Source organism: Haemaphysalis longicornis, unplaced genomic scaffold, assembly GCF_048455015.1.
Source record: "Haemaphysalis longicornis isolate Haplotype H1 unplaced genomic scaffold, Haemaphysalis longicornis Haplotype H1 scaffold_1, whole genome shotgun sequence".
NCBI classification, from domain to species: domain Eukaryota; kingdom Metazoa; phylum Arthropoda; class Arachnida; order Ixodida; family Ixodidae; genus Haemaphysalis; species Haemaphysalis longicornis.
Genome location: NW_027526203.1, coordinates 434,801,847 through 434,828,354, shown reverse-complemented (window position 1 = coordinate 434,828,354; position 26,508 = coordinate 434,801,847). Strand labels below are relative to the sequence as shown.

At 54.1% G+C, this 26,508-nt stretch overlaps 2 protein-coding genes across 4 annotated transcripts in view; one reads left to right on the top strand and one right to left on the bottom strand.

Moving 5' to 3' along the window:
* Rab3gap1 (RAB3 GTPase activating protein subunit 1) overlaps positions 1–26,508 on the bottom strand; it is a 258,809-nt gene that overhangs the window by 163,523 nt on the left and 68,778 nt on the right. The gene's annotated exons all lie outside the window — the stretch shown is intronic.
* The window catches only part of LOC144155773 (uncharacterized), a 41,156-nt gene continuing 25,503 nt past the window's right edge, over positions 10,856–26,508 (top strand). Inside the window, exon 1 of the mRNA XM_077687423.1 lies at positions 10,856–10,974. The gene's annotated coding sequence lies outside the window, so the exon portion shown is untranslated. The remainder of the gene's footprint in view (positions 10,975–26,508) is intronic.

The window sequence follows — 26,508 nt, the reverse complement described above, 5'->3', positions numbered from 1 at the left end:
GAACCCAAGACTACTACTACCTTTCTACGGCTGTCACTCCACTAATTCCACTAAGCCAGAGGCTATAGCCAGTGGCCGCGCCAGAGCTAATTGTGAACTTAAAGAATACAAATTAGTTTAACACGTGGGCGTACGCTTATAAATGCAATATTTCAAGGAAAACTTTAGATTCCGAAATACCGGAAGCCGTTTATGAGTACATTTAAATACAGCGCTTACAAACCATAAAACTGACAGAAGGCGGGTTATTACTATGCGATCGAGTGCACTTAAAAAACACGCCAAACCAAGAAATGCACAGTAGCCATTTAAAAGTATGCAAGCAAGCCAAGTCCAGCAAAATTATGCCGATACTGGCGAGCATACCTCGGGATTTAAGATTTGCGTACGTGTTTGCGTGTGCAGTCGGTAAAACGCTTGTCTATAACAGCGATTTCAACTTCAACTAGTTACACTTGAAAAATTCCGAAACATACCCTTTACAAGCATGTTGCAGACGAAAGGGGTGGGCTTAGACTTCAGAAAGCCGCAGTAGTTTTCTTAAAATTACGCCCGGGCGAGGTAGGATAGGCTGAAAGTACCAAGGCTGTGTTATAGACGAGCGTTTTACTGGTTGTATGTAGATCCATATGTTCCAAGTTTGTATTTTCACCAATCCATTCCAGAGCGTGCTAACCTCGCAGTTTCTTCGTATTCGGTCACTGCAAAGCCATACATGAAAATATGCCTAACTTCACTCTGGCTGTACACTGCAGCCATCGTATAGGCTTCGCAGGATTTCACTATTTTAAACAGGGGCAAGCCTTTTCGGTCTGCGACGGCGGGAAGAGCACGGATTAAGGGAGAAAATTGCGAGAGACGAAGCTCTCAAAGTGAAGAACACCGTAGAGAGACAAGAAAATGCCACTGGCCGATTCTGCCCGCGCGGGTAAACTCATGGCCAAAGTGTTCCGCGCCCTTCGCTGAGCGGCCTGAAATGTGGGAACCATTCATAGAAGCAATGCTGCAGGGTGCCCTAGAGATGGTGCGGATAAGCCCAACACGTATATACGTGATCGGGTCTGCCCTACGTCCTACCCGCAGGGCGGGGGCGGGCGATCTCGGCTCCTGTGCTGCATTACAATTTCTGCCTTGCACGTAGAGTCGAATACGACTTTAGTAGAAAGTTATAACGAAACCTTCCACGGTGAGCGCAAACCTCCCAGGCCCAATGTAATCCGTAGTACTGTCGGAATTCATTTTTCAGACCGACCTTTTCGAAATGCCCTGAACGAACACCTCAGGACAATTTCGCGAGCGTTTTTTTTTTTTAAGCGAATTTCCTCAAGCCACAGCTCACCTATTTGCAAACGGGTGCGTTTTGTGTAGAGGAAGAAATTTTACCAACGCATACGTTTCTCGTGTCTTACTTTTTTTTTTTTTTTTGCAAATAAACGACAAATGTAGCTCGAAATAAACAAAACCTTAGCTTCACCTGTAAAACATAACTCGCCTGCAAACAAACAAAAAAAAGCTTCAAGCGAAGATCTGCTCGCAACGTTTTGTCCATCTCTTAAGACCCCAGCTCGGATCTCGTATTTCTAAATTACTGCTCGGAGTACTAAGTCAGCTTCAGAAAAACCACGCAAAAAAAAAAAAAAAAACGAGATCAAGAAACTGACGCCGAAATTCCTAGGGGAAAGGGAGGGGGAAGTTCCCGAAGATGTACTTTGCATACACTTTAACACACGCCGAGCGAAATGTTACCGCGCTCAGCCGCGTTATTTCCAAATGAGGTTGTTACCTAACTGCAGGCGGTGGAGCATTGGTTAACCCGTTTGCCGGTATGCGCGCGGCACTATTTCCTCGAAACAAATTGCGGGTTATTGCGAAGCGGCGCGGCGCAAAGCCACGCCTTGTGCGCAACGTAATCCATGACATCAGGCAGCTGACCGTGGCGCGCTGGCGACCGCTAATCGCGCGGGCGCACATCACGCAGCCACAGTAATTATGACACACAGCGCGAAACAGTGGCGTTTACGCTTCCGCGGAAGCAGGCAGGGAAGCAACAGCCGCACGTTTCCTTTACCGCCAGTAAAAACCGCGGAAACCAGCGCTGCACGCAGTTCCAGAAAGCGAGGCTGCGGAAGAGGCGCGCCGCGGGCGGCCAGCGAGGCTGCGCGTTTTCTTCGCGGCTGGTATCGGATCGGCACATCGGTTCGCACTATGCGGTCAATAAAAGCCGCGACTGTGCAGATACGCGCAACGGAGCGGGGACAAAGGCGTTCGACGAGGCGACCTCGTTCCGTCGCGAGAAAGCCGCCGCCTTCCTCTGCGCGCCAGCGGAGAACGATCGGCACTCCATTTCACGCTGAACGAAACGAATTCGCCAAAGGCGATATTAAGGCACGTAGCTCTAAATCGTAATGCCCTCTTTAAAACAAATCGCACTCCGTGCCTCGAGCGTCGAAACAAGCTATACTCCCCCCTACGGTCAGACCCGCTCCCAGTGACTTCCACCTTGAGTACCATCTTGATAGATGCGCTCCTCTGCATTATATACATGGCCCGGTGGCCGAACCATCGCAGTCTAGGACCTTCAATGTCACACTGATCTTCGCTGTTCCTCGGATGCAGTCACTCGGAATGCGACTTGATCGCTTCGTAAGACAACCCCGACGTTCTCATCCTTCCTTCCTCGGGAGTGGAGCGCGCGCGCACGCGCACACGCACGCACACGTGTGTGTGTGTGTGTGTGGACAGCAACGCTAACTGTATACCACTGGCACTTCCGCTTGACCAGCACCTTCCTGGCAGGTTCTGTTTTCCTGCCTGGAATCTTCCAAGAGATCACTTCTTTTCCCCCGTTCTCACTGACCACCGAGACCAAGCAGTTCGAGTGGGTTGTCCTAATTATTGCCGAGCCAGCCAGTTTTGCGTTTCCGGTAGCCTGTACTGCAAGACCCGTACTCTGTTTCCTTTCAGCATAGGTGACAGTACAGCTATGTAGAAGTTCGGAAGACTGTCACAAACGGAAAATAACGTTAAGAAAGCGCGGGCAGGTGTGGAGGGAGGTAATTCAGCAACGCGCTCATTTTAGCAGGAACTAGCGTTAAACATTGCGGTAAGAAACAGACGGTGGGTAATTACAACGGTGGTGGGCCACAATGTTTATTTTTTGGGTGTTTTTAAGAGGGCGCATTTGCTCGCATAATCACCCCCAACGCCGATGGCGTCGCAAAGGCGGGAAATGAGACCTTCCGCAAAAGCGAACTGGGAAGAAACTATTAGACAAGGTTGGGTCTATACCGTTTGGAAAAATCGAGTGACCATGCTCCAAATAATCCGGTCAGGCACGGCTACCCTTCTCAAAAACTATTTCCTCGAAAGCTGTTCTCCAGCCTTCAAGTCTTTATTCCACGCTCTCAATCAATGTTGCACATAAAACAATGTCGCTTGCGTGAAAGGCGCACCATCAGGGGAGGGGGCACCTCCTATGGCCTATTGGAGATGGCAGCCCCTCCTCTGTCCCCGAGGGAGGCCCAAAGTGCGCAGTGCTTCCTGACTGAATAAGTTACAGCCGGATGTGAGACTCTATAGTAACAAAGCGTTCTAGTTTCCCTCCCCGGTCGGCCGTCGGTGGCGAAGGTGTAGTGATGCCATCTTTCTTATTTTACAGAGACTCGCACTCCCTTCTTGTTACAGAGGAGCCCGGTGAACAAGGCTTCCTCCCATCGGCAGGCCAGCAGGATGGCACCGGTTTCGAGGTTTGCAGAAGATTCGCCTCACGTTCACGTACAGAGAATGAAAAAAAAAAAAAAAAAAAAGAACACGTCTTAAAGGAACGGCTTCGCGGAACCCTATACCATGGCACCTCCAAGCTTTCCGCTTCTTCAGGGCAACTGTGAACCCATGCCGTCGCATTTTTTTTTAAATATTTAGTGAAACAGACAGCCGTCATATTTGTAGCATGCATTCTTTCCTCGGAGGATTTTCGCAGCTCTTGAACTGGGACTTTATCATTATTCGTTCCAGATCAAGGCAGACCACATTTACTACCGCCCGTTAAAAGGACAAAGCTAGCAGGAATTGCACAAAAAGCGACGCAGAACTACGTTATCCAGGGCTTATGAAACAAACAATTTTGACAGCATTTACACAAAGATCACGGCACCTTCCCGGAAATTTTGGGGTCGGTGCAGTGAGCCCATCCTAAAACATTATCTTATGCTTCAGGACCACATTTATCTTCGACATAACATCTCTAAGCTGGTAACATGGCCCGTTCTGCGAAAATGTGCCGGCGGCATGCTTATAATCGACGGCGCCAAAAAGTCCATTGGCTGGGAACACAGGCGGCCTTATGCCCACGGGTACGCCCGTCGTCACATACTGAGTGTCAGTATGCGACGGTTTGGCATTGGGCTTAACGTTACGCTTCCAGGTCTGACGTCGTCAAACGACACCCGGAGACGGAGGCAGAAAAAGTTTGGCATTACTTGGCAGGCCCTTAAGCTTAACGGTAAGGTTACCTAACGTCAACGTTGAATTTAGGCCAAGCAACATTCTCACATACCCACTCAAGGGGACTGGCCGATGACAGCTGCCGTCCGCAGCTCAGTCATTAATTCCCATTGGCTGCGCCGTCAAAATATCTACCCCCAAATATGCTTTGGTACATAACCCGCGTAATTCAGTGCCTGAATTCTTTTGCTTCCGCTATAGTTGAACCGTATAAACCGTACGTAAAAAATGCGCCCACGCATGCACTCCACTCAGTATGGTTAACCAGCGAAGCGGTAACGTGCGGCCGCCGGTGGTGTACGCATATGACGCCTGGCCTGCCCATTCGGAGGTAATGTGTGGCCGGTGTTTGCCATTGCAAAGTACGTCCTCACTGCCCTGACCCTGGCCGCCGTTGTCGCTTGGGCTGTGCTTCACGCAGTAGCTCGCTGCGCGCGCTCTGCTGCGAAAAAGACTTTTTCGCTCCCTTCGAAGCTCCGTTCCCCCTTACCAGTGCCGGTAGATGCGAGAGCCTAGCCACGTCGTCTATAAGCCCAGCCAATCTCTCTCTCTCCTTACCGCTAAATCCTCTCCAACCCCCCTTTTTTTTTTTTTTTTCGCGCATGCGCATGAGGTTGCGTCGGATAAGTTACCGCCGGATTTTCCTTTCGACTAGCCATATAAAGCTTCGCTTTAAAACCGCCGACAGCGGCAGCTTAGCCGCCAGCATGCCTTTTCGACGACACGGCCGCGATAAAAAAAACTATCGGGCCCCACGTGGTCGTATTCAGAGCCAGCAAACAAGCTACGTGCATCTAATTTAGTGGACCTAATCCGATCCAACGCGTTGCGAAGTGCCGAACGCCTGCAAGTGCAGAGGCGGGGCTTCCAGCAGGCCAGCGGGGCTTTGGCCATAACCGTAAAAGCGGCGCACGGTAAGCAGGACAAACTGGCTCCTTGCTACTCCACTGCGCAAAGTGGCCATGATTCGCACGATAAAGGGCGAAACGGGGAAGCACTGCACACCGCGAACACGCAGGTCTGCCTCACTTTTCTTTTCGCCTTCGGGGAAGACCGAGCTTCCGAGTAAATGTAAGATCTTGATGCGGCCGTTGTCCTGTACACTTCTCGTGTTAGCCGCGGTGTTTACTTTTTGCGCGCGCGCGCGCGCATTTTTGGCCGAGAACAAAATCAAATACGAGCCCAATACGAACCCAGCAAAAAAAAAATACGAGTCAAAAATAAAATACAAACCAAATAACATTATCTAGAAAACTTCACAATACTCTTATGAACGCCGTCCCTGCCCGGGCTAGGGCATTGTATTTAAGATTTTGTTTCACTATTTTTTTTTTTTTACTATCCGCGGTGGCTGAGTGGCTAGGGCATTGACAATGCTGCTAGCCCTAGGTCACGGGTTCGATCCAAGCAGCGGCAGTCGTGTTTTCTGACGGAAGTGAAAGCGAAAACGCCCGTGCATGTGTCGACGCCTCTGCGCCCGTTAAAGATCCTCAGGCGGTCTAAATTAATCCGGAAGCCCTCCACTGCGGCCTGCCTCATAGCCCCAAGTGTAGCTTCGGCGCGCAAAACTAGCAGTTTCGAAACAAATCTCAGTTACTGTTTGCCATCTGCCTCCTCTTATTTTCCTCACACGCGAACAAGGTGGAACAACTAGAGGGGAGCTCTTTCCACTTTCCTCGGTGCTTATCGGGACACTTTCACGCACGACGACACAGACGACGCCGATATGAGGTTGTAAAACGGGCCAGGCCATATACCATTCTCAAATAGGCTCGAAAATACAATCGCAGAGACCGGGGGCTGGAAAAGGCACGCACACAAAGCGAATAAACTGGTTCCATTCTTCTCGCGACCCGTTCAGCGGCTCAAAATGCGTCTCCTTGAGCCTATTTTTCGCGCCGCTTTTCATAATGACCGGCCGCCGCCTCAGATTTTCATAATGCAAACGTGAGCCGACTTCGCCTCTTTTCGGGCAGCTTCCACCCAGAAGAAGCCGGCCGCAACATCGGCGGCAAAACAGCGGGGGCGCAGTAAACAAACAGCGAAAGCGGGGGCGCTTCTTCTTCCTTCCGCGGCCGGCGAGCCAAAAGTGACCCTGATGTCGGGCGCTGTCAAAGCGGCCCTTTTGTGGGAGCAGCCGCGCTCCGGGAAAAGTTCTCGGACGGGGGCCGAGCAACAAAGGCTGCCCACCTGCGCATTCCTGCGGCGTCGACGGCGCCGCTCGCAAGAAGACGCACCCCTCCTCCTCCTCCTCCTCCTCCTTACTTTCCCTTTTAACGAGCACGAGAAGGGGCCCGAAGAAACGGTCTTTGTATCGAGACATAAGGTAATTCCAAAGCGGAGGAACAACGCGGGTGCGGCCGGGTTTGCCGCTCCCGGGCGCCACCGTCCGCCCCGGCTCCCTCGCTTTGCGTGACCCCACAAGCCCAGCGAGTGTGCGTGCGTGGTTCCCTACACTGACTATGATTGCCCCAAGTCTTCTTCGGCTGTGCGTGGGCAGGTAACAACTTTGTGGGGACAGTCGAGAAAGCTACTCTGCCTGTTGCACCGAGCACCTGACATTGGTGCCTCGAGGCTCAAACCACAGCAATACATGCCCAGAACAACAGCCCGACAGATTTTGCGAGAGCGCCGGTGGTACAGTGAAAACAGCAGTGAAACTGCTGGGCTAGCTGGAGCGGATTCATCGTTTAAAGCGCAAACAGATGTAACACAAGAAGACAACAATCGCGTTGTCAACTTCTTGTGTGGGTCTCACCGCTTCAATGACGCAGTACAAGGAACATAATCGGGCTAGATGTTACCTAACTATCCATGCCGATCGATTCACTTCAGTTCCAAAAAGCTGATATGCGGACCCACTAGCGGCTTCAGCAAGAGCCAGCTTTCCCGCGAAATTGCAAGCACACCGAGACCAAGAGTAGCTTCGTTACGCAACAGTCGTATCATCTATGCAGACGAGAGTCGCGCCAACACGTGGGGGGGGGGGGGGGGGGGAGGGGGACGTCACCTTGTCAGGCTTTTTTTTTTTTTTTCCTGTAGCCTTTTTGACCGTCCCCCTCGACAACTGTATAGCCAGTCTTGTACATGTTCTCGCAATAAACTTTCAACTTTCAACTTTCAAGATCACGGTATGGTCTGTTCACCAGGACCTTCACGTCCAAAGTGTCCGCCTGCAAAAAGCTCTAGATGAAACCAATTCTTGGTGCAGGTATCTTGGCCTCACGCTTTCGCCTAACAAAACAGCCCTTCTCACCGTGGCCAACGCATGGGGCCGTCGGCGGTTGGCAACCTCCCCGATCCGTCTTTCGGTTCAAGGCACGCCTATACCAACAGCATCTACCCTGCGGGTGTTGGGCTTGGATATTACGGCCACCGGTTCTGCAAAACCTTGGATTCGCTCTGCAAAGCATCAAGCTTCACAATCGCTGCATCTGTTCCGTTGCATGTCTCAAAAAGAAGGCGGTGCGGCCTCCAAGATGGCCCGCATGCTTGTCCGAGCCATTCTTCAGCCTCGCATAGTTTATCAAGCGCAATTCCACTTTCTTACGAAGTCAGACTGGGCACTACTCGAATCACTAAACAATTCGGCTATGCGAGCTATAACTGGTCTTCCAGCCCTCACCCCCGTCCCTATTCTGCAACAGGAAGCGCAGCTCAACACGTTTGATGAGCTAGTGCATCAGCGTCGACAAGCCCGCCTTCAAAAAACAAGCCCTTGACCCTGATTCCGCCGCTCTTACAGCGTACATGACCGGTTCACCAGCCCCACCACTATCAAACACCACTATACGGCCCCCATGGAAGTTCCACCAATTAACGGATACACGACCTGTTGCCCGTATTCATCCCCGGACAGTTGGTGCTCCGATTCCGCCTTCTATGGACATTGGTAGCCCTTCGTCTACGCTGATGTTTGTCGACGCCAGTGCTTCCGATACCTTACTTCATACCGCTCTACTCTGCCCGACTGTGGCTCCCGATCCAGTGACCTGCACTTACATAACAACGGAGAAGTGGCCATCAACGCAGGCAGAACTCCTTGCAGTGTGAGATGCTCTGCTACACACATCGTTGCTAATCAACCACGCTTCACCACAGTGTACAATTTACACTGATTCGTCGGCAGCTGTTCGAGAGCTTCGTAAAACTCTCACGTCCAACGAACTTCTGCTAGAAATCCAGGACATAATGGATACTTATCCATGTCGTGTGCGCGTGTCATGGCGCCAACGGAATAGCCACCCCGCAATGCAGGCTGCAGATGCCGGCACACACCCCGTGCGTGTGCAATATCCAGCTCCTCTTGCACCTTCGTCAAACGGTGTTCGCCTTGCCAGTGCAAAAGAACGTCTACGGCGCACCGCGCGCGCTCTCATACCCCCGCGCGGTACAGATCTCCCTGGCGGGTTGTCTCGCCAAGATGAGGTCCTGCTCAGACGTCTTCGCCTGGGAGACGCCCTCACGCCAGCTGTGACGAGGTTCTGGCCTCCTCAATACCATGCCCCGTTCAACTCCATCTGCCCCTCTTGCCCCGCTCCAGTTGACCAGGCTACAGCAGAGCACCTGGTGTGGAGTTGCCCTGCTCTGCGAAGCCTACGCGCTGTGCACATCGCCACCTGCAGCCCGCGCCCCGGACGTCCGCCAGACTTCATGGCGTGGATACAAGGACCACATCATGACCCCCTGCTCCGATTCCTTCGGGAATCCGGGGTGCATCTATACATTTAATTTCCCCTTATGCTGGATAGCAAACTTCCGCAAAAAAAAAAAAAAAGTCGTGTCGTTTAGCAGTTAGCCACGCCTCTCTTAAACCTCAGTTCACAATGTCAAAGTTCGGGGCTTAATAAGGGTACCTTCATTACTGAATGTCAGTCTCATTCTCACTTTTTATTTTTCAGGTTCGTTCACAGGCAACATGCGATCAGTAAAGATGCTCAATAATTATCAGTCGGCAGTCAACGTTCTCGTCTGTACCCTTTCGCGTCCTTCACTTGTGCCGCGCTGCAAATCATGACGACGAACAAACAACTTGCCCAAAGAAGTACTCAGAACCGATTCCTAATTATATACAGTGATTACTATGGTCAAACTCGGCACAACAATAGAGCCGTCTCAGCAGGCAAATGTTCTATAATTTGTTACAACATAAACGAGTAACAGCAGAAGCGAGTATTAGTCCTTTTGTACGCCGCCACTGGTCACATCAAGGCCCATGTACTTATTCAACATTGGGGGCGACCAAGTGTTCCCTAACTTTATCCGGACTCACCATGAACTGGCTACTAATCAGGAAGGAGTGAAGCTCGGCCCTGGGAAAAGCGGTGCAACGTGCTGATATCACATATCACATTACAGCTCCGGCGCACACACGCAGGCATTTCTATTACTTTCGCCCAATCAGTCATCACTGCTTACTTGCCTGCTTTGCACCCGACCTGAAAGCTTTGTTGACCGGACCTGAAAGCCTTCCTATACTGCGGAGCTTGAGTTCTCAACTGCGTGTCAGGCTTTTCATATATGCTTTGGAGGTCTGGAAGCCCAGTGTCTTCCTCGTGTTTATGAGCCTCCCCAAGGAAATTTTAGACTGCGCTTTTCTGACTTTATATGGTAACCAACACATACATCCCCGTGTGCCGCACCAAGTGTAGTTTTAACTTGAACACTTAGAGCCAAGCTTCGCACCATCCTTTGGCTGACTTTCTAACCTTGATTGGAGCTGCGATTTTACGCACAATAAGTGCGCGTTCGGCTGAATGAGCCCTGGTGCCGTTAACTTTTCTAGCACTGCGGACTACCAGAGTCCTTCAAAGCATTGAAGGACTCTGGTACTACTCACGAATTCATCGCACCCCCGAGTTCTCCGTGCTTCGCGACAACAGCACTACATTTTCTATTCTTGCTAACATGGGTATAACGTGTATTTACATCGTTATTGCCCTCCCTGGGGAACGCTCCTAGATATATTTATTCCTGCCACCATGGTCCTCTGACCCTCGCTGAACAAATATTGATCTGGGCATCCTTCCGCTGTAAAAACCATAACACCCGACGCTGATGATCCTCGGTAACTCGCTTCCTGACCACCAGATATATCCAATGCCTGTCAACGTTTTTCACTTTCTGGAAACGGTGCAACCCCCTCCGCGTAAATTCCTCCCCCGCTGTCGATTTCGGACGCAAGATGAGCATGTACAGCAGCAGCAGCAGCGGTGCACTCCAGGCGCGCGGACAACAGGCCGGCAAACACGGCAGGAGCCCCGTGTCAACAAGGGCCGAGAAGGAGACGGGCCGGTCGCCCTCTCCCGCACTTGGCGAGGAGGACGCCTTCTTGCCCGCGCAGAAGGGCGCGCAGGCTCCGCCGCGGAACCAGTCGGCCAGAAGGAGGCCCCGCACCACAGCAGCCGCCGTGCCCGTCCTGGCCAAAGGATTAAACACCTCCCAGCCGAGCGCCCTCCGCCGTACCACCCGGTGAGTGCACCGTGCTCGCGGATACGCCGTACTGGGGAGCGACCCAGGGCCGCGCACACTGCGCCGGCTGCGCGGCCCTGGGTCGCTCCGGGAGCTCTCCCGACGCTGAACATACGCCAGGGTCACTGAAAATACGTCACGTGCACAACAAAAGGGACCGGGGGAGTGCCGGAACACGCACCGCGGGACAAGTGCCGCGACTGGCGCCTTTTTCGCGCATTGATGCGTTTCGAAAAAGAGAAGGGGCGTTCTCACCCAAGCTCTCTTACATCATGCCTCTGTCTTCAAGGCCTCTACCACAGCTACCTTTGGTAAACGTCAACTCACAAGGCAGATGCCGAGTCGCTTAGACGTTTACTGACACTCATGGGCAGCACGAACGCATCGGGTCGCCATTCTTATGCTTTACGCTCGCTGTAAAGCGAGCGAATGAACGGGCCGCTGTCATTTCACCAGGTGTGTTTTAAAAATCCCCTCGGGGAAAGCTACTTGGCGCCAAGCACCGCACGTTTCTGTTTCCAGATGTGGGGGACGAGGAAGGGGGAGGGGGGGGGTTGATTTGAGTGCACTCGCCCGAAGAAACCCTGCTCAAATAATACGGCAGCGCAGTGAGGTAGTAGACACTGATGGATGAGCCCCGCTCTTTTCGTAGACGCGGACATCTTCGTCACGGTCGACGCCGGGCTGTGACGTCTATGCTTCACTCGTGCGCAATCTACCGCAACCGACAGGCGAACAGTGGACCGAGCCGGCGATGGCATCTCACGCCCGCGATTTTAGTGCCCCTTGTTCCACGAGAAGTGCTGCGTGGCACACATTAGTGCCCTCCGGTGGGGATTTATGCCGCTGTTCACACGTAAGAGAACCAGCGCCTCTGTTTGCTTGCTGCAAACTATATCCAGAAGCGGCAGCATGTATGACCCGTCCCGCCTTTTTTGATGCTTGAATAGCCCGCCATTCGCGAACTCTCGCTAGACGCTCTGCACTCCTCCAGACACAATCCGACACGACGAGGCATTCAATGAGCTCTATACTCTTCTCAGTAGGAACGCAAGCCTACCATGATGTCACCGAGACGCAGCGCTGCCATCAGCATCACGACACCGCAGTTCGATTAGTATCTCTGTATCGTTTGCTGTTCTCTCTCTCTCTCTCTCTCTCTCTCTCTCTCTCTCTCTCTCTCTCTCTCTCTCTCTCTCTCTCTCTCTCTCTCTCTCTCTCTCTCTCTCTCTCTCTCTCTCCTCTCACTCTCCTCTCTCTCCTCTCTCCCTCCTCTCAAAAAAAAAGTCAGGGGAAGATATGGCAATTCGGGTGACAAATGCACAAGCGCATAGGCCGACCTCCCTCCCCCAAGGAGAGAAAATACCGCTTCACGACACCTAGTGACACAAGCACGGTTTGACACTGCGAACTAACCGCCACTCCAGGAGGCCAGACTGAGCGGGGATAAAACGCACAGAGGGCACCGTCGGGCGGAACACGCGCGGCTTTGCTCCCGCTCCTCTAAACCGGCGCGATAAACGCGGTAAACGTCCTCCCAGGACTGCCCATAAGGCCAAGCCTTTTTAAGTGCGCCGACTTTGCTGATGGGCGCACGGAAACACGATTGTAACAAGCAGCCAGCCAGCATCGAGAGGAACCGCGTCGCCTTCCCTGCGCCGCATCGGTGCACTTTTCTCACGCACTACGTACTTGGCTGTCGTCGCTCAGACCCATCCCACGTCAGGGCTAAGGGGAAGGTCAATCATCACAATCATCAGCCTGTTTTACGCCAACTGCAGGATGAAAGCCACTGGCCTCCCACTACATGCGCTGCAAGAATGCATTCTTTGCCACTAAAATTCCTCATCTCGTCCCTCCACCGTGTTATCTGCCTTCTCCATTGGTAGCCACTCCGTTACCCTGGAGGTCCACCGCTTGTCACATCTCCGCCCGGTTGTCAGAAAACGGTTACGGGTGGGCATTACTGAACCCAGATCAAGGTTTTACAAGTTAGCGCCTTTCGCACGCGCCGTAGTACGAGCGAAGTGAACTCTGTCAGGCGGCGGCAGTGCTCTGGGAAGCAACGTCGCTTCGTTGAGCGCGCGCGCCACAGATAGCCCCTCGACTTGTAATGAGGGCGCCTCATTAGCAGCAGCGCTCAACAATGCGTCTCAGCCAGCGTGCATGAAGGACAGAGGCAGCTGCGGCCGCATAGCATGCGCATCCCAGCGACGCAGCTGTGCGCTGCGCGCGTTCACACATCCCGCAGTACTTTCTCGAGCTAAGTCAGCCGCTGAGGCGATAACGGGGACAAGGCTGGCTGCTACATTTATTTAAAAAAAAAAAAAAAAAAAAACGAACGACACGCACCGCGGTATTTGCGCTGTGCCGTACGTGACGATACGGCAGACACTGCCTGTGTACGTGCTACATTGCGCTAACAACGCTGGCTATACTAGGCCAGCCTTCACGTACGCAGGGGTGCACTCGCTATACGTTGTGCAACCGATGTGACGAATGTTTTGGTTACGCGACTACGGCACGCGAAATCATCAAAGCAATCTGACGGGACAGTTGGCCTCACATGATTAGAATGCAATGCGCTAGTCCGGGACGCACCGAAAGAATGGACACCGCGCTGTGTGGTGTGTCCTTTCTTTCTGTTCGCAGTGTTCTTGGCGCATTGCATCCTAATCGCGATGTATCATTATTCGTCCGCACACTAACGCCGCAACGCGAAATTCCGGTGCGTTTAACGGGAAAGAAATCAAATTTGCACGAAGGCTTTTCACTTAAAGCGGGAGATCAATTCTGGCAGTGGCGACGAGAACAGGGAGCGAACCACTGCCAAACTGCAGTTGAATTACTGTGCTTGTCGAAACGGTAAGCGCCCATCAAATAGCTCTTCAACCTAAGCGAAGAGTTTTAATATGAGAAACAATAAGCAGGCCAAAGATGGTTTACCCACAATCCTGCCTAGCTTTTCAGAAACATTCCAAGATAAGTATTTGAAACCGAACCCCTGAGTCCACCTTATGAATTACCGGCTGCACGCTTTTTATGTCTCCCTTTTCTCGAAGAAATCCATACGCACACGGTTGCACCGTCTTTATATTGCACCAAGGGACTATAAGCTTTCACATGCACCTATTGTTCACATGCGAAAAGAAAAAAAAAACACACAAATGCCAGCCATATCCCCAAGTCAGGCAAGAAAATAACGAAAGAGTGGTTGTACGTACTTTTCAGCAAAAAAGAAAACAGAGAAGACTTGAGCAAATTGTCGAAAATATAAAATGTGACAGTACGTGCGTCAGGCATTTGCGAAATGGGATGCCGTAGCACAGCTCAACGCGTGGAAACTGGAACGCAACGCGGGTGCTTAAAGGCGGAAACTTCGTGAACAGATAGCGCAGTAAGGCATGCCCGCTCTCTATACTGCTCACTACCAAAGGTGGTGGCCTCGTTAGCGCGTTCCAATTGTTCCCAACGGCTGCCCCACTAGAGATCGCGACGGCAAACGGGCGTGCATCGTGGACATGGCCCCCTAAAGACGACATCACCGTAGAGAGCCCGCTCTGATTCGGAAGGACAGAGAGCACGTAGCCAGGACGACAGGCTGTGCACCAAGCGTGCCGCGCACCCGGCCCGACCTGAGCTGGGCCACCAAAAGTCCTGCACGTGCTCTCGAACCTCAGATAAGCGGTCCGCACGCGCTCTGGAGCTTCGGCCTCGACCGCCTGGGAGGGCGGATCCTTCCGCGGCCGCGTCGCGCTTCCCCGCGGTGCACCGATCGCGCAATTGCGAACGCCATCGCGGCGCCGTCTCCATATCCGTGGGCGGCAGACAAAGCGGCTCTACTAACGTTGGTCAGACCGAGAAAAAGAAAACGAGCCTTCCTCCAGGGCTGTGCACTCGCCTACGCGCGCTCTCCTCCAAGGACGCGCCGAGAGACGGCGAGGTCGATGCCGAAAGCCGGCCAGGCTAGCTGGCCGCTCCTTTCTCGTTCCGGCTTCGCGCACTGCAGCAGCCGGCCAGCGAGATGCATACGAGCCACCGTTCAGGCCTCCCCGCCACTCCGTTACGCAAAAGCGGATTGCAGAGCGCCCGCTGGCCGGACAAGACGAACCCACGCGTTACAACAGACGTTTCCAAATGAACCGCTTTACATTTTTAACAGCCGACAAGCCGCTAAAAGGCTGACGCGCCAGGTCGAACGCAGTTATATCGAGAGAAGACGCTTTCTAAAAGCACGCCCTCGGACCGCCGAGTCCCCTTTACAGGCGCAGGTGGAGCAACCGGTCGCTCTGACAGCGCCAGTGAACGGCCGACGTTGGTGAGCGTGGAAGTGAGACGGCGCCGCCGTAAAATGCCAAGACTGCGGAAAGGCCGGCAGAGGCCCGTTACGGAAGCGGCCCTCTCACCTCGGCACGTCGTGTAACGGGCCGCGAGATAGCCTGCCCGAAGGCACCACCCGGAGATCCCCCGCGGAGGAGGTTGCCCCGCACAGGCCCCGGGCGAGGATGACGTCGTAAAGAGCCGCTTCTTCCCGGTGCGATAAGCTCCGCATGCCGCCGGGCCACGACGCGTCGAAAGTACGCCCTCTCGATAGCGTATCGACCAGGGCGCCAGCGTATAGAGCGCGCCGAAGCCAAGGGCCGACGAACCAGTTCGCGGCTGCCACCACTGACAGGAAGAGCGCAGCTTGTCGACGGTACAGCACGCGGAAGTGACCGCTGAAAGGGTCGCCTTTCTTTCCCCCTCGGGCACACCACCGCGGTCGGAGAGTTTTATATCGAGCAAGTACTGCGCCAAGGGACGGGAGTGGTGCAATGCGAGGATGACACCACTTGCGCTTCGATAGGGAACACATCTGCGCCCGCCAGCAACCTGTCTGGAAACGTGGTCACAATGTTCCGACTCCGAGAAAGATTTGCGCACGGTCGACAAGCTCGACTTTTCACTCAGGCCTCAAATCGGCCCTTTAGGGATCAAGTGGAAGGCCACTCTGGCAGTGCAAAAGGTACGGCCTGCTGCGCCGCTCGTAGATAGCGATAGCCATCCATAGGTATACACGGTGCCGCGGTGTCGATGGCCGGCTGTCCCCGGAAAGTGGCGGCAATGTGGCAATTCCGCTTTGCCGCCGCTCATTCGATGCTGCACGGCATGCTGCACCTTTTCATCCAGCGGCAGAGAGAATGCGGTGCCAAAACGAAAACGGTTCATCAGTTCTCGATTTCAACCAAATGTGGCAGGAAATCCTGGGTCCAAGTAACTGCAGAAGCTGGAGGGAGGTGAGAACTTGTGCACGCGTGTTTCCCGAATCGTGTGCAGTGCACACCTGCTGTTTAGGTGATATTTCAATCCCGCTTCCTGAATGATTGTAGGGTTTAACGCGCCGACGCAACACAGGCGATGAGGCGCGCCGTATCGGAGGGCTCCGAATTAATTTTGACCACCTGGGGTTCTTTAACGTGTGCCGAAATCTCGTACACACGGGAGTTTTTGCTTTTCGCCTCCATCAGAAAAGCGGCCGGGAATCGAACCCGCGACCTCGTGCTCAGCAGCGCAACGGCTGAGCCACTGAGCCACCGCGGCGGGTCATCCCGCTTCCTAAAACAGCTTCAAAGCGAAAGTTCTCCACAGGACTACGTAATGAAGCTGCAAACAGCGCAGCCAAAAGATATTCGGCGCACATACTACGAAACTCGACGACTATAGTTCATCTCACAAGCTACATGCAGCACTGTGGAGGCTATATTGTTATCAATAGTGCGCCCACTGAGGGCGCCTAATCCGCCGTGAAGGGGGTCCTGAAAGGACACTCCCTTTTCCCCTCTCGGCAAGTGGCACCGCACGGCCCCGGCGCCTTTTGTTGCTTCCTTCGCGGTGAGTTAGGCGCCCTGAGGGGTACAACAATGTAGCCTCCACAGTGCTGCATGTAGCTTCTGAGATGAACTTCACGATCTGGAGTCGGAAGCAGAATGAACCGTCCTCTGACTTCGGAGCTCCGCGGCGTGTCGACAAATTGTAGTGGGCCAGGACAAGAAAAAAAAAAAAAAAAGCAAAGAAACCGAAACAGCCGCATCTCCTCGAGCGGGTCACGCACACGCCTCGTTCCTCTCTGCGAATGTGATCCCCCTCGTCCGAAACCAAAACGCGGCCCCGAGGTAGGCTCGTCCGTGCGGAAAGCGCCAGGTCCCGCTAACGACGGAGGACGGACTGAAGGCGAAATACGTTGTCGTCGCTTGTCCGTCAGCCGTGTATCACCGCGAAAGCACGGCGCCACTCGGCTACCAAGTGCACTGCAGCGTACCCCGTTTACCCGCTGGCGCTGGCCAGCCGCCGCCGAGGTGACCACAATATACGCCGCCCTGCAAGCCACGAACATGACCAACACAGCACCAGAACAACGGTTTCGGTATCTGAACTTCGAAACACGCCGACTGATAAACAGACCCCTTCGCGTCATTCGATTGCATCCGCAATGACTCTCGCACACGTGCATTGTTTTTTTTTTCCCTCTCTCTTTTTCCCTTTTGTAGTTCAGCAAAAATGCGCAGCCCCGTCATTTGGAGGCGGAAGGCAAACAGCGGGCGGGTACAGTCGCCCATGTGATACTGCTTGCACGGGGCGAGAAAGAAACGGGGTGATCATTACGCCCGTCAGGTGGAGATTCATTGAGGTCAAGAGGAGGCGATTATGCTGCCCGCACACAGCCCACCGTTTAAAGCCCACACTCGGGCAACTGCCGTATTCCAGCACTTAGTGCGAACGCCATTAGGCCTCAAGGACATGGTCTACGATACGTTACGTCAAAATAATACTCGTGAATGGAAATGCGGGGCTCTGCACGAGCAGGGGAAGCAAAGTCAACGTCGAGGACACCGAGGAAGGCAGGGGGATCGTGGTTGGCCTTTTTTTGTACGGGAAACATGCGCGCCGCGTGGGATCCGAGACCACAACCTTCGGATAACGCGTCCGATGCTTTCACAGGCGCGGCTGTCTTCCCCCTCCATTTCCTGGTGAGCGCAGGGCTGCTATGAAGCTGATAAATGCAAACTGCGGGGTAACACAGACGCTGACGGTGTGGAAAACATGCAGCCCACAAGCTCCGCTAGCGCACGACGAACGTGCCACACCAAAGTGTCTTGTCCAAGCACGGTGCGCGGTCGCACAGGGTTGTTACCCGCAGAAGGAAGAGGCAAGCGATTCCTTCTCGGGGAGAACAGCGACATGACAACGGTGAAAACATTTCCCTGCTCTATGCCGATGCGGCCGTGGGGAGTTTTCCCGCGCCCACGGCCAGCAGCACGAAAGGGACAGGCATGCGCTGTCGCAGTTCCCGACGCGTCCGATACTCGCCCCGCGAGGAATGCACGACGCGGAAGCGGCGCCGATCACGAGGCCGCTTCCGTCCGAGCTCCCCGCTGGCTGCGAACACGATGGCCGCAGTGAGTAGTGCCTCTGCGCACGCCTCCTGCCAGCCGGGGCTTCAAATCTGCCCGCCAAACACGGGCTGGCAGCTCGCGCCGGTCACGACGGCCGCTGCGACAACCGTTTGCCGCCGCGGTCAGGGGTGAACGACACGCGCGCACCAGAACGCCGGGTTCGGCCGACCATCGATCGCGTCGCTACTCGCGGCCCACCTGTCGTCCTTGGCGTGCTGCCCCGCAGGACGACGGACCGAGGCCCCTCGCAGGCGGAAAACGCCGCCGAGACGAATGGCGGGCCGCCCGCCGCGCAACACGCGTTCAGCTACTCAGGCAGGGGCCACTACGGCGTAACAGAATGTGATAAGGCGCATTCCAGCTGCGTTCGAGAACAATAAGTGCGCCCGATGCCGGCCAATGCGTGATAATGGTGCTCTCGGCAGGGCGGCACCAAGCCGTTCCGAAGGGTATACCGGGCGCAGACACCTCAACGACGGCCCTTACAAATCGTGAAAACTGCAACAGTAGAGCCCAGACAAAAGAACGGCATTCACATTCGGAGTCGAGCAGCAGCAACAGAGGGCTCCGAAGTGCCCCTTTCACGTCCCGAAGCATTACTGGCGCAGTTGTCAACGAGTTTCCGTCTACGACCCGGATTCTCACACTACTCCAAACCGAATGCCCCGATTTAAGATCTCCAGTACAGGAAGCGCTTATCCGCACGAGCCTTCCGGCATAAACCCTGCTGTATCGACGCGTCATCAGAACCACATTCTGGCCTCAAACGTTACACATACGTATCTATATTGTTGCCCCACCCAAGCATGCTTAAGAAATTTTAAGCGCTTCCGTCACAGAGCTTCTCTTCTGCCACACTCGACATTTATTGAAATCTTCACGTCCAACTTTCTGCAAGTTACTAAAACCGAAGCAGTACTGTGTCAGCATGATGCTCGAGTTCTGGCGTGTGTGATTATGTTTATCTGTGACACCGTGCGAAAAAAAAAATGTGGTTAAGGAAGGGTGCTGTAGTAGTGCTACCACATTAATGGGCAGCAAAAGTTCCATTTCCGGTGCCGCCAACGATACTGATGCCATAAATTAGGCGTACCTAAAGTGCTCCGTACCCAGGCTATTCGCAATGACGCAGGAGGACTTCCTTTAGTAGACGCTTTACTGACGCAGACCTTGGGTCAAATATGTGCACAGAAAGTTGTAGGATTTACGGGGCCCCGAGTGCAGCTGGGATTTCAAGCGAAACAGGCGTCGAACGCGGATCACTCACTCCTCGAGAATGCGCAAAACCGTGCACCGCAATCGATCCACCGCATCTGTAGGCGCGCAGCGCAGTCCTTGGGTTCAGTTCCCACGGCTGTTGCTGCAGGGAGCTGCAGCAAAATCTGTGCGGGGCGACACACTTTACCCGTTCGCATCGTTATCTGCGGTGCACTTTCGCGGCTGCGAACGAGCCGCTTCGGGGGCGTTTTTTGCACGCTTTCCACCAGTGATGAAAGGTCAGCGCGGAGGGGTCGAGCCGCGCTAGCGCACCGTGGTGCGTGAAGTTCCCCCGCTGCTCTCGCTTCGCTGCGTCCGGCCTCGCGCAGCGCAGTGACGAGCAGCGTCGTCTTCCAACGCGAGACCCACGCCATCCACGCGACCGGAAACTCCTACTCGGCCGCGCGCGAATAAATCATGTCGTCGGCCAGCAGGGTATGTGGAACGGAGCCCCACCCCGAGGCATCCGGCCGACGCCGCTTTCCCCGGGGATGGCCCAGGCGCGCATCCCTTCCGATCGGACGGGGAACGGAACCAGTTCGGCGTCCACTTTCCGCGGAAAACGGGCCGCGCAACAATTAACGTTTCGGTCGGGCCCGCTAGCGCCCCGAGGGCGAACAGGTCGCCGGGCACGCACGCCCCGCCAAGGTGGTGCCGGTGGTGTGCGGCCAATCGAAGGGAGCGCGCGCTGCAGCCTGCCGACCGTTCATGCGCGGCACGTCAGATTGAGGCGGGCGACATTCCGACCGAGGGCGCCAGGTGGCCGGAGCAGCAGGTTGTTGACACGGCGGCAGCAGCCGCGGCGTCGTGATCGCGACCTAGCACGCCCGACCGGGCCATCGATATAGCCGGGCGCCCGACGACAGTGGTCGCGGGTGCCACGTCGCGGGGCGGCCATTAACAAAGGCCCGAGACAGGACCCCGGAAGCAGTTAACCAAACCTAGCCGTCAGATTGCACTGACATACGACTCCGTTACTGCGCTGCCTGCGCGCTGCCGTGCAGCCGCAGATGGTGCGGAAGATGCGAAACCGAACGGGCTGACGCCGGGAGCGCGCGGGATTTTGACGCGACATCACGAACGCTCCTCCTGTTTCCGGGGGGCAGCAGCAGCACGATCGAGGGGAGCTGCTCTCGGAAACAAAAGCTCGGCTCAACAGTGACCACCTTTTAGCATGTGCTCCCTCTCTCTCATTGGCAGGGACGATTTAGAACCGTGGATGCAACGGAAGTTGTGTTCAGGTTCTTGTTGTGTTCACGTATGGTCGAGTTGAGTGGCTCCAATGAGATGGAAGGTTTCAAAACATTTGCAGCTCAAATAACACCTGGCAGTTGTTCCAAGCAACATTATACACCTTTCTCCTAATGGAAAACAAAATAACCCGCGTATTTCTGTTGAGGTCACTGTTTCTGAACATAAAAAAAAAAGATCGATGCACGTGAGGTAGGCTTACAAGCTGTGGCGGTGCTTACGCTCTGAGTGGGGGTTAAATGCGCGGCATGCCCTAAATAATGCAGTAGCTGTTAATCAGCTAACCGTCTAGGCTTAGAAGAGGGACTACTACACAAGTGTTGACCAAGAAATGTTCAATTTAGGCGCCAAGTGAGCTGCAATCGAACGATTTCGAGTGATACATGGGCGAGAGCAAATGAGAGCTCTTATAACCACTATCACGGGCCATTTCAGCATGCCGGCCGTCGCTGAGTCGTGGCGAACGCGGCGGGGTTAAGGGTCGGGGAGCTACAAATACGCTCGCGTTGACCTACGCAACGAGAGGGATTTCACGCACGACGGACGGTTTCGGTCGCTCAAAACATGGCAAGAAAGCGGCTCCATAAAAAAGAGAAAAAATCTATCAGCTTTATCCGTATGGCTCCAAATACGGTTCATGTTAAAAACCTACTCCAGTCGAAATTATAAAGCGTCTCGAACCACATTGGTTGGATCATATTCGCGCCCAAACAGGACAATCCTATCCCTCTACAAATGCTTTCGTACCAAATGCTTTCCTAAGATTTTGTTGTTTCGGTTAGAACAGTTATTTCGAAGTAGAAACCAACGCGACATCTTTTCGAACGTATTGTACTTGCGGTTTTTTCTTCTTTTTTTTTTTTTGTAACAGTCGAGCAGATAAAACGGTCGAATGTGCCCCCTCCCCCCCCCCCCCCCCCTTTCTCCTTAGGAAAAAAATAAAAGAAATAACCGCACCCACATAGTGTGGTATTTTTGGGCGAGAGTGAGGCTCGTCTTTGGGAGGATTACAGGGACTGGGAAATAATACGGAGAGCGGTATCAAAAGCGAGGACACCGATTGGCGCGGAGGAAACATCGTTGACAAGCATCTACAACACTGCGCATTCAGGACCGACAGGGCAGCGCGCCAATGAAGACTTCCAACGGCGCTGCCGAGCTGTGCGCCTCGGGCGCTGCGAGAGAAATGGCCCAAAGGGTGGGGAGAAACGCGCCCTTATTTGCCAAGGACGCCGTTGTCGCAAGAAGCCATTCCACCCGTGCCGACAGAGTGCAACGCGGCGCCGATTTCTTCCGGATAATGGCCGGCCCGAAACAAATGTCCTCCGGGGGCGTCCTCGAGAGCAACAGCGTACGTGCCGCGGGAGGCCAAGGCGCGCTCCCAACAACGCCAGAAAAACGCGCACAAAGGAGGCCAAAACGCCCCGAACGCCTCCGATCCCTACATTGGCGCGAGGCCGGCCTGCGAAAGCATGCGAAACGGCTGGTTTTAATCAATTTCAGGGGCATAGAAATCCGCAAGCAAAGCAAAGCGCCGCTTGTTCGAACGTCTTGCACAGTGTTGGCTGGCCGAAGCGCAAAGCCGCAGGCGACCTTTCAGATTTTTCAAGAAATGCTGAGCGCAGAAACGGCAGCGTTAAGGGAGCGAAAGTCATCCGGCCTCCACAAAGACGTCTCGTCTGCCTCTTCAAGGTTTCGAGCGACAGGGCGACCGCTAACCAGCGCGACGACGCTGGACGCGCTCCCGAAACGACCGGGGCACGACCATTAGTGAACGCCACCATCGGAGAAAGCGTGACGGGAAGGGGGGGGGGGGGGGGGGGGGGGGGGGGGCGTGGAAGGCACGCAGGCAGGCCGTTAGCGGGGCAGGAGCATGCCGGACTTCAAGGTCGGGTCCTTTTCTTCGGTGTCATCCCCTGAACGAGCGACGGTAGGACAGGATTTTAATGCAGCTCTCCAATCAACGAAGAACGGGACGCACTCTGAGAATGGCCGGACATCGGCCGCTGGATGAAAAGATACAGCAGCGGCCAGCCGCGTCGCCCGTTCAACCCAGCCGCCGGTGGCCGAAGAAGTTCAGATTAAAAAATTCCACAAGACAATGCCAACGGCCGCCGAGATTACCAAACTGTTCGCGTCTAATTACTGCTGCCGTTCACGGGTGCGAAAACTGCGAATTTCCTCCTCGTTTCAGACAGTAACACAGCGAAACAATGGCATTGTATAACTACCTCACTTCAAAGGTAAAATGCAAAGCTGACAAGAAAGTCCCGAATGCTGCACACTTTCAAATAACGGAGCACACGGAGGCAGAAAAAGGGAGGAAACAGGCCGCGCCCGCGAAATTCGTCGCGATTTTCCTCGACACGTGCTCTAATGAATCGACGGCGCACTCGAGCGGCCGACGTCGAGTCCCATCAATCACTTTCGCGTGCGCGCGCCGCAAGCCTGGCTGGCTGGCCTCTGCAAACGCCACTCGTACGCGGCCGTCTCGCGCTCTCCACTCCGCCAGACTACAGCAACTACTACTGGAACTATTCACCAATTTCGCGAGTGCTCATGTGCATTTTGGCCAGGGCAGCACAGAGAGCGACAATGGCATATCCCGGCACTGCCCAAGTTGCATGACAGACAGACAAAATCGTTTTGCACACCCGTTCGTTGCCGCTCAGTTACGAAACAATCCACACAACGTCTACCCCCTCTCCTACTACAACCCCCTTTCGCATAAAATGCACAAAAGGTGCTGGGACCGCTTTTTAGCTGTCGTGATGGGATTATGATCCATCTTGCGCGCCATTTGATCCGCGAGTGATGAAAGGGTATGTTTGTGTGTACGCACGCACGAGTGGCTATCACGAGACGAGCTAAAGGCCGCGTAAGTAATCCCACTTTTAATCCACTCTGACATTTCTTCGATTCGATCGCCTAAACAAGTAAGCGGGCACGAGAACCTCAAAGCACGACGGTTTCCCGTAGTACCAGTCCTCATATTCACCCGAAGTTGAGGATGTTTTTGAAGCAAACACACGCACAACCTCCGAGGGCTACAACATCAAGACGCAGTTCGAGTGCACCTCTTCGGGCGCTGGTTTACATAAAACAAACAAACAATCAGCAAGCAGAAAAGAAACGAAACGAGACCGGGTGAGCAGAAAGGGCACAAAGTAGGTTAGCAAAAGAACGCGCACGAGGTGACGCCTAAAGCCCACACCCAGCCAGCAGCTCCGCCCGGCTAGACAGGAAATACGGCCGCCACGCGACGGCAGCGTGCGCTGGCATCTCTCCGCGCACGGCCTGGCTCCAGGAAGAAGCGCGGGGATTATGCAAACGGCTTACTCCAGCTGCTGCGCTACACTGCCACTCCGGCCCGCTCTATCTGCCCTCGCAGTCAACGCGACGACGGCACCGCTTCGACGGGGAGCGTTGCTGCTGAGCCGCCAAAGTCATCGCCCGCGAAACGCGACGCAACGAAAGTGCACGCCGGAGTGTACCGAAATCTCAAAACCGAACGCTCATCGTAAACAAGTCGGCGCTGTCCAAATGGGCCCAATAAACGCAGAGAAATGCGGCTGCGGGCTCTACGAATCTAAGAAGGCCACGACAATCCGAAGCAACGCACGAGGACACGCCCTCTGCGAGTGGCAGGTACCTCGGCCACAGCTGTGGCTTCACAAGGAGTCCGTTACGCTGAGCGGTCTTGCGCAAGGCCCCAAAAAGCCGCCGCTTGCAGTCAAGACACTCAACTTTCATTCATACGCCAAAGTGAGTCGCAAGCACGGAAAATCGCTATCTGAAAGTGATCGGATTTGTGAACCTCGGAGACGTTTGCCTCCACTCCGGCTACAGAGGAAAGAGATCAGTCCAAAACTGCTCCCAGTGCCTTGTGTTTTCACAGTAACTGACGCAATTACTCTAGGTAACACGTTCTACTGAAAGCCGATCGGGCGGTCCGCGCACAATCACCCGTATATGCTTCGCATCTCTCAGCGCTTCTCGCAAGCACCTCCCAATTTTTATCGCACAATGCCACGCCTCAAACGCCAACATGTCCGTGCGTACGTACGTACACACGCATTGTCGTCATCAGTCCGCTACTCGGCGCAACCGCGTCCCCGCTCGATTACGAACGGAAGAGTTTAATGGCGCGCCACTACGGACACGCCCATCACCTGTCATCACTTTCCACCGTTCCGTAGAAAAGGCAATTTTCCCCGCCACTTGTTTCCCCCATTAGGCGTCCGTAATAGCACACGATTCCGGCAGCAACGGTGAGCGAGCAGCCGCATTGTCACGCTGCTGTTTCGCTCATGGATGGCTCGACGGTGACATGGGCGACGGAATGGGCGACCCTCGCTCCTACAGCTCGTCAGAGTCGCCAGGCGCACTGCTAGCTTGCGAATGCGGCTATAGAACATCCCCGTTGATTGCGCAAGTACGCAGAGCCTGCAGAACCTCCACCCGCCGACCCGAAGCTGGAAAGAATTCCGCAGCTGCACGTACCGGTACGTCTGCGCTAATCACCAAGAGACGCTGATTTATTCAAGGGCACCGGACGCGGCAATGATGTATAAGGAGCGACGAAAACCACACAAAAGAACCAACGGCTCTAGAGGGGCGGAGAGTGGGCAACAGGAAAAAGTAACCACTCGAAAAGTATTTTCATTATGGACGTTACAATGGAACCGCTCGTTCAGCATGTAACAACCGCGAAAAGACGAGCACGGAACAAGACAAGGGGCATCGATAAACGTTTGGCGAAAACTGTGAAGCTGCCTCTTCCGCGCAGCCTGCAATTAGACACGGGGGCCGCTTGAGGTTGAAGCTTGAAGCCAGACTGACTCGCAAAACGGGGGTGCGTGACGCGAAGTAACTGCGAGTTCCTTATTCCGCAGCCAGCAATTGCGAATAGCACGGAGGTGAAGCTAGCCCCTTTTGGCCAAAGGGTCACGTAAATAACGTGCAATAATAATGACAACAACAACGACAACACCGGACGCGAAAGTTCGAAGCTGCGCAGGTGCAATTAAAAGTAACAAAAGCACACGTTCATAAATTTAGTCGAATTTCTCTCCCACGTGCTCAGCCAGCAAGCACATACTGAAAGCAGCGTAGAGGAAAAATTCTATTAAAATTAGCGAACCAGTGATCCGATTACTTACGACTGCAGCTGAACACACGATTCTTGAACAATTTAAAGGCTGTGTGCAGCACATCAGTTACGCGCTCGCAGAGGACTATATATGTGTACAGCCAATATCACGTAACGGCCCCGCGAAGGGTATGCACGGGCATACAAATTCCGCCAAGTAAACTGTCCCGTTTCTCGTTCTTGCGCTCTCTAAAGTTAAATACAAGTACCTGCAAACTTGCCAGAGAAAAGACTACCGCGAGCTCAAATGCAACGTCCAGCGCTGACAAATTACGCCCGTCCGCGTGCACGGACAAACAGAAGAAAGTGTTCAAACACTCAGTTGCGCACACAAGGATCGCATACGCCGGCAGGTTACAACGTCGCCGCTATACAGACGGCAAACTGTACTTTACAAACAACTCTCGCCCAGTAGGCTTGAACTCGTTCGCACGACGCCTA